The 8934-nt window shown below is 41.0% G+C and overlaps 1 protein-coding gene across 1 annotated transcript in view; it reads right to left on the minus strand.

The window, feature by feature from the left end:
• SERTAD2 (SERTA domain containing 2) overlaps positions 1-4802 on the minus strand; it is a 105584-nt gene extending 100782 nt beyond the window's left edge. The window contains exon 1 of the mRNA XM_074341228.1: positions 4103-4802. The gene's annotated coding sequence lies outside the window, so the exon portion shown is untranslated. The remainder of the gene's footprint in view (positions 1-4102) is intronic.
• Positions 4803-8934: the final 4132 nt, after the last annotated feature.

Genomic DNA, 8934 nt, shown 5'->3' on the forward strand with positions numbered 1-8934 from the left:
TCTCCTAGATACATACATACAGTTTGTTCTTACAACATCAACATCTGCTATAACCCAGGATGTACCAAAACTCTGTGTTAACATTCAAAATCCCATTCAATTAAACCAAAGTTCCTTGCCTCTTTAGGTACCTTATACATTCTTGTGAACACATCAATAAGAGGTTTCTACAAATATAAAGTTAAAGGGAAAAATGCCCCTCAGACAAAAGATCTAGAAGTCACAATTTTTAAATTATGATAAACAAACATCTGTTTCTAAATGCTAACGTGTATTCTGCCTGCATTTTGTCCTTCTCCAATGCTTTTAAAAAGCACTTACAACTTATCCCTACAACATTCTCTGTGAGTGAGGGCAAGGTAACTGCTTTCCTCTTCCCACTGAAAGGATGAGAACAGGGAGCATCCGGGAAGTTAAGTGTAGTGCTCAAGGTCACGTGCCAATCAGTAGCACTGTTCATTCTAGATCTCCACAGACCTCAATTCTAAGTTTACATCAATAGATAATGCATATATAATTTTCCTCTCCTTTTGATCACTGACAGAGTATACTGCTATCCATTTTCCTAATGTGAAAAGACAAAGATAGAAATCACAGGCTCTAAAGGTTATTTCTATGCCTTTCCTCTTCTTCCCAGACAATTCTTCATCAGAGAGTTTCCTTTTTTAAAAGCTGAAGACATCCTATACGTCTGTAAAATACTAATATTCAAATGTCTTCATAAAAAAATGTTAAAGAAAGAGATGTGAGCTATAGAAATAATGTCATGCTGAAATGTGTCAAGCGAAAAATCAGACCTTCCATCTTGCAGACCAGACACCTAAGTGTAGTTTCTAAGTGCCTACAAATTAATATTTTTATTTTATTTTAGATTGGCTGCTTTAAAAGTGTATGAACAAAAAAGGGTGAGTTTTTTTAATTAACTGTTTTAGCCAGTGAAAATGTAACATAGTCAACTAAATTGGGTAAATGATGATTTGGTTAAACAAAGGATTATGTATTCAAAATTATCCACATTGTACTAGATAGCTCACATATTTGAAAAGTTTTAATGATGTTATTGGGACACTGTAACACTTCCGAGTAGGTTAGTATTCAGATTTTGTTACTGAAGATATCTCTTTCATGAAAGATATTTCTTGCATTTTATAATTTCAGAGGGTACAGTAATTAAACTGGTTTTATTGACAAGTAAAGCTGAATGATTCCATAAATGAAGCAGGTGACAGAGGCCCCATCAATTTTGCTTATTTAAAAAATATATTACCCAATTGTGTAATGCCTATTAAGTACGTGGTGAAGTTTAAAGTTTAAGTGTTTTATTTACTAATTACCTACACCTTCTTTATGATTCCTATTACACTACAGCTATTTGGAAAGCTAATTATTTATTAAGACTGCTCAAGAGAGTTTCACTCTTAAATGGAAAAAGAAATAAAGCTTAGGTCCTTAAGGAAATGATGCCGTTTCATTTTCACAGTGTTGGTTTGACAAATTCTCCTTTTTATTATTAATTCTGAAGCCGATAATAACATCACATCATTATTTGGGACATTCAAAACCTAATTTGTATAATTCGTATTAATTACAATAAAATCCAACTTAGTGACAAGAGGTTTGGGAGTCAGAAAATCTTTCAATAAAAAGTGGCCAGGTCAGGTATTAAAGGAAGATATTTGATATGTATTTTTCAGACTATTTTAAGTTTAATATTCAAAATGAAAAATGTTTTCCTTATAAAACATGTTATACTATAATTCCCTTTCTATTTACCAAAAAAAAGAACATAAAAATTCAACTCAACAGTACAAAAATAGTATTCTCCATAATATCACTTACAGTGTCATTCAACTACTCATAAACAAATTGAGAATAACATTGTTTAATTCATTCCACAGCATTCATTAAGCTTCTTTATGTACCAGGCACTCTGATAGGCACCGGAGATTAAATTATAAGTGAAACACTATTCTTACCTTCAAAGAGTTCTCTGTTTAGTAGAGGAGAAAATCACATATAACAGCAAATACATGATTGGTATCATCATAATAAAAGTATGTATATTCTGTTATGCAAGTTCAAATGAAAGAGTGATCAATTCAACTCATCCAACCACTAAATTTCATAAAAAATCATATACTCTATTTAAAAGTATAAATCCCATAAAACATCATACATATGGATAAGAATTCTATTTCACTGACAGCAACAATTCTTTATTTTTTCAAAAAATATACATGTAAAAAATATAATCACCCATGTTTCGACATACCAGGAACATAACAGAGAATTAAACTTGAAAAGATGTACCCAACATTAGCTGAGATCTTTGCATATACTAACTCATTCAGACCTCACAGTAACCCTATGAAGTAAATGCTTTTATTATCTCCATTTTACAGATGATGTATTGGAGGTTAACTTGACCAAGATCACAAAGATAGCAAGAGAAAATGCTGGGACTTGAACCTACACAGTCTGATTGTGGAGGCCCCCTTCTTAAGCACTACACCAAATATTCTGCTCAGTGGATGATTTTTTTTGTAGGGGTAGGGGGGACAGCTAACACCAAGTGCTCTGTGACTTGCATTCTCTCACTTATCCTTACCGCAACCCTTAGAGGAAAGTCATCCCTCTCACTATAGGAGAAAACCAGAACAGGCCAGGTTTGAAGTTTTCCCAAGGTCAGTCAGCCATCCAGGGATGGTGGCTAGATTCAAACTCAGGCAGCATGGCTCCCCAGTGCTAGGAGGCCTCTCAATGATTCACTAATGAAAAAGGCCACATGATGAAATTTATTAAACAATTCAAAAAGGTTTTGTATAAGTCTTCCTGAAACACTGCAAGGTTTGGGGGCTTATGACAAGCATTTCCTTATGACAGCATTTACTTTTGACTCAACTTTACTACTTTGAGCTGATCATAAACACATTTCTCCTCCTTAAAAAGAAATCTTTCTGTAGAAACTTGGCAGATTTCAGTACAGGAACAGTCTATTCTTTACAATTAAATTTAGCAACAACTTATTCTGGTTAGTCTGAAAGAGAAGGAGAGAATGAACTACGAAGAGGCCTTTCCTGTACTTCAATACTTCAAAACATGTTTGGTTTGGCCTAATTTGAATCTTGTGGACAACTAGACCAGAACTTGATTCAAAAGGAGTAATACCATTTTAAATAGGCTAAATTCTCAAAAGTGACCTTAGAAGCTGATTCAGAGTAACTATTTCTCATAATTTTTATTTTTATCTCAGATTAAATATTACAGATGCATAGAGCAAGATTCTCATGAACAATTTATGGGCAAGTATGTGTACTTTTGAACAACCAACAACCAAGAAACCAAATTAAAATTTTGTTCAAGAGCATTCAAGTATACAAAAGAGGGATATCAAAAGAAAAAAAAAAAAAACCCTATTTGTCCTTAACATACCCCACTGTGCCTGGTGGCTGAGAAATAAAAAATTCTGTGTTTTAATTTGTTGCTAGAATAGAGGTGCGCTAAAGATGAAATGTCAAGCTGGATTTCCATCTTGCCTTGCTTTCTTCCAACAGGTTCAAAGACTTCATAACCTTTACGTTAATCCTGAATTAATATCTTTTCCAAAAGGGAACCTATAAAACTATCTTAAAATAAAAAGAGTAAGCCATGCCACTAGGCGATCTTGTCTTCTCTTGCTCTATCTCCACACATTCAAATTAGAAATACCTTTTGCTTTGCCTTTATTGAATAAAAGTTTAACTTTGATTGGGGGGAAAATGTACCCATTAGCCGCTTTACACTTTTTGCAGGTCATAGAGTCTATCAGATCATACCGCTGACTATGATCGCTCACTGAGAAAGAATGCCATTACCGCTCATTTTATAAGCGTTATAATGCTCCGATGGTGGAAGTCTGGCAATACCTAGAAATACAGCAAGGCTGGTGAATAAGGAGTCGAGGGGCGGGGGAAGTGGGAGCGAGGGAGGGAGGCAGTCGCCACCTCAAATCCACGCCGGACCAGGAACCTCTAGCCCACAACGTGATCCCTGCCCTCCCTAAAGTGGCCCGGCTACATTTTTCCAGATACCCCGCTCCCCCCACGCCCAACACGGTACTCACCCTTCTGTGAAGTCGGCACCCGGTCCAGCTCCGAGACGGGTCGGGGTGGCAGCGAGGGAGGGGACGTCTGGGCTGTGGGCGGGGGGTGTCGGTGCGTCACTCGAGTGCAGGACTGTGAGTTCGCGGGGTGGGAGCGGAGAGGAGCAGGGAAATCAAGTCACGGCCGAAGAGGGAGGAGGGAAAACGGGGGTGGGGTGGGGGTGGACTGCCCCTTCCCTAAGATAAACCCACCGGCCCCTGCGACCCCCTGCGCCAGGGAGGGAAAATAAAATCAGGGGGAATAAAAGACTGACAAATAAATCTCTAAAAAGACGAGACGCGAGGAACAGACTTTAATTTAAAGGGGGGAGGCTGAACGAGGGCTGGAAGGGAGACAGAAGTGGCTCTAGGTCTATCCCATGCCTTTGCAGTCCCCAAGCAGAGGAGGCTAGCTGAGGGGAAGTTGCAGCGGCTCCTGAGGAGGAGGCGGAGGCGGAGGAGGAGGTTACACCGTAACAAGTACAGACAGACAGCCATGGATCAGAGGGGCGCTGCGAGCAGGGGCGGCCGCGGCGGGGCGAGCGGCGGCGGCAGCAGCACCGCCTGCTCGGCTCGCTCAAGACATTTAATTGGATTGATGGGTTGTGCAGTGACTCACAGACTTTACAGAGTCGTACAGCAGTCCCCGCCCAGCTGGACAGGGGAGATGCGACGCGGACGGGAGGGGAAAGGGGGCTGTGGAAAAGCCGGGAGGGGAGGAGGCGACTGAGAGGGCGAGGCGTTGGGGGGGCGGGGAGCGGAACGGAGCCACCCAATGGTGAAGCCCGCCGCTCCGACGGGCGTGAGCGTCGACCAACGACAGCGCAGCTCGACAGGCGGCTGGCTTCACCCCTGGCCCAATGAGTCTTCTAAGGACACTGCCGCGAACAGGGCGGGGGAAGTGGAGTGGGGGGTGGGGAGAGGTGGGTGGACGTTGAAGTAGGGGGTGGAGGGAAAGATGAGGCGCCGGAGACCCGCGGAGTCACTCTGCCCTCCTCTCTCCAGAAGCACGCCTTCTGCCAATCCGAGGGCTGCGTGGGGGTGATGGACGCAAGCGTGTGACCAATGAGGAGGAGAAGGTGCCGCAGCGAGCCACAGGGGAAGGAGTGGGCGGGCTAACGCCCTCCCCTCTCTCTGGCGCTCGGGTCCTCCCTCCCGCCCGGTTTGGGTCAGTCACGCAAATAACAGTGTGAGGGTTGGGGCCGCGCGAGGGTGGCGGGGAGGGAGGGCGGCGGAGGGGCCGCGCTGCTGGCGGCGTGACAGCCAAAGGGACTGGCTGTGCTGCCGACTCCGCGCCGGCAGCAGGAGGCGGCGGCGGAGGCTGGCTCCTTACTCAGCTTGCAGGCGGCGGATGCTGCTGCTGCTACTCAGCCTCTGCCTGGCGCTGCCTGGGAGCCCCTGCGGCCAAACCCCACTCCCGAGAGGCAGCCAGAATTGGAGTGAATCATATCAAAACTTTGCCCCGCGTCTGTGCAGTGCCCATTCTTGCAGACAGCTCCGTGTGACGTTCTGTGGGGCTGTTCTCTGCGAGCTGAGGGCGCTGGACGCCAGAGACCGGAGGCTTGGCAGTGGCCTTTGCCTCCGTGCTTGCCTGTTTCTGGGGAAGTCAGGGTAGGGTGTGGACAGGTTGAAACAGCTCCTGAATACATACCATTTCTTTACTGAGTTTCTGGAAAAGGCACTTCGTAACCTGGCAGGAGTGAAGCTTTCCGGGCTTTTCTTTTCTTTCTTTCTTTCTTTCTTTTTTTTTTTTTAAATACATGTACGTGTATATCTTAGCTTTCCCCAGCCCTTGCTCCCGCACCATTCTTTCGCCCACTTTTCTGCCCACCCTCCCGACCCAGTACCCTGACAATGCTAGGGAGCGCTGACTGCTAGTACGTCTTGCTGCTTGTTTCCAGGAGCTATGGCTTTTTTTTCTCAATTTCTTGCCTACGGTCTAGTAATCATTTTACAGACCTTAACACTTCCCACGCACTTGTACTTGAAAGTAACAGCAATCACTAATAAACCTGAACAGAGATGCCCACAAAAGCAAATATACTGGCAAAAATCCATCTTTTCCACAAGGTGCATGTCTGCACACTATTTGAAATTTATGACAATTGCTTCCTATCAAGAAACCAAGGAAAGGCAAATCACGTATCACATGCCTACAAAAACAGATTATCAAATCCACTTAGAACACCAAATATCCATTTTCCACAGATAAGTCAACCACAGAGGCCTAGGGTTGATATATGGTCTTAAAGTGAGCAAGATCATTTTTTCCCACAATTATAAGATTAAAACCTACAGTGGTCTGGAATTCAGAGGAGAGGAATAAGTGAACATAAAGGCCTGGTCTAGTCATATTGAGGCTTTCCATGATTATTGTCACTTTAGGGTATAGATCCTTCCCCTGAGCCGTAATTGTGGCACTTGGCCTGACACCTCTTACCTCTTCTCTTTCTTTTTTTTTTTTTTTTTTTTTTTTTTTTTTGGCCCTACTCCATGATTTCAGCCTGTAGTCCTGAGTCTACCTAAGAAAATGAGTGGTGCTGCAGACTTCTCATAGCACCCAGCTTGTATATGTATGGCCCCTCTGTGTGTTGAATTTCTATGGAGTTTGGCAGTGCGAGGAGGCCAGCATCCTCACCCCTGGACATAGTGATCTGCAGGAGGTGAAACGCATTCACTTAGCCAGGTCACCCCATGATGGTCTAAACAAATTAGATCCCTCATGTGGGAAAAATCAGCTCCATTTTTAACATGGGCTATTATACTACATTTAAGAATGTGCTAAAGTACATTTTAGAAAGCCCATTTCTCTCTTTTTTTTATGCTCAGGTGAGTATAATTGTGGCAGTGTTATGTTACATACTGTGGATGGTACTAAAAACAGAAGATTATGAGTCTAGACATACACTAGTATCTTTCAGAGGATCTTCAAATACCCAGGGTTAGCATCCTGTGGCAGAAGTTGCCCCCTTGTCTGTTGTTACTGGCATGCCTCCAGTCCCCACCATGTGTCATTTTCTAATTCTGTGCTCACCATAGTCCAGTATTTCTTAAATGGTTGTCCAAGGCCCACCTAGATTCCTGAGTCTGCTCTCAAGATCTACTGAATCACCATCTCTGTAGGCTGGTCCTGGACATTTGCTTTTTTAGCAGATACCCCAAGTGACTTGAATAAATATTAAAATATCAAATATTTTATTTGAGAGCCTCTGTTTATTCCTTCCTTTTTAAAAAAATTTTATTTATTTATTTTTATTAATTTTGGGGGGTGGTAATTAAGTTTATTTATTTATGTTTGGAGGGAGTACCAGGGATTGAACCCAGGACCTTGTGCATGCTAAGCATGCGCTCCACCGCTTGAACTATATCCTCCCCCTACTCCTTCCTTTTGAAAATTTAAAAACCCTTATTTATTTTTTCCTTTCTTCTTTTCCTTTCTCATACATATATTCCTTTCTCCCATATATCTTCTCTCTGTCATTTTTGTGATCACCTCCCATTCTACATTTCTTGTGTACAGGCCTGTGTTATATATTGGCAGGGTGATCCCTGAAAAAAAGGATGAAAATGGTAAATTGTCTTTCATAAATACCATAGGCATAGCTTATAACTACCATACTTAAAATATGGGGATGTCAAATAAATTTATAAGCTTAAAAATATCACCTGTAATTGATGTTATGTATAAATCTGCATTATGTGTGACACTTACTAGTTTATGATTTCAAAGTACACAAAGACATAATTTTTATACATGGGAGTCACATTTCAAAATGCAAATTTCAATACATAAATAATACATTTACATTCTTACTGTCATTTTTCCCCCAAACAATAGAGTGAGACTAATGACATACTAAGAACTACTATGGTTACCAAAAAAAAGTACTATATGAGATTTTTGTTATCTCAAAGAGTTTATATACAATCCACATGGACCAGGAAGCAAAAGCACATCATTTATTGAGCATCAACCCAGGTCTCATTAGAATTCCCACAGATAGGTCACAGACAAACATTAGCTTACAATCCAAATTACAAAAGAAAAGAAAAGAAAAGAAAAAAGCCCCCATGAGCAAGAGGAAGCAGAGACAGGAAAAAAAGAAAAACAGCACATTTAGATTCTAAATCTGAAAAAGAACAGTTTGAGAAAAGAATACGCCTATTTCACTTATGAACATAAACACACAAAATTCCAAATAAAATACTGCTAACTGAATCTAATATGCTTACTCCAGTGAACTAGGAGAAACCTTAAGTCTCATTTCCCTCTCTTTGGTTTAGAATACACCTATCTAGCTACTGACCTAGACATTTATCATAAAAACATAATAAATCAAATAAATTTTATTCCAGAAACTCAAGTTTGATTTAATACCAGAAAACCTATCCATATAAATCACCTCAAAAAAGACTAAGAGAGGGATGGGTATAGCTCAGTGGTAGAGCACATGCTTAGCATGCACAACATCCTGGGTTCAATTCCCAGTACCTCCGCCATTTAAAAAAAAAAAAGAGAGAGAGAAAAAGCATCGAGAAAGTGCATCACTTATTACCAATGAAAACTTTCAGGAAAATTAGGAATAGGAAGAAACTTAGTTAACTTTATAAAGGACCAAAAATGTACAGCAAAATATTATTTAATGGATTAACTTTAAACTCATTCCATTTTAGTGTGGAATCAAGACAAGGTTGCTACTACTGTTTAACATGATATTGAAAGTCCTGGCTGACAAAATAAGATTTGTAATAAAGGGAAGAAGAAATTAAATAGAAGAATCAGAAGGCAAAAGATAAAACTGGAATTGTTTGCA

Source organism: Camelus bactrianus, chromosome 15 (assembly GCF_048773025.1).
Source record: "Camelus bactrianus isolate YW-2024 breed Bactrian camel chromosome 15, ASM4877302v1, whole genome shotgun sequence".
NCBI classification, from domain to species: domain Eukaryota; kingdom Metazoa; phylum Chordata; class Mammalia; order Artiodactyla; family Camelidae; genus Camelus; species Camelus bactrianus.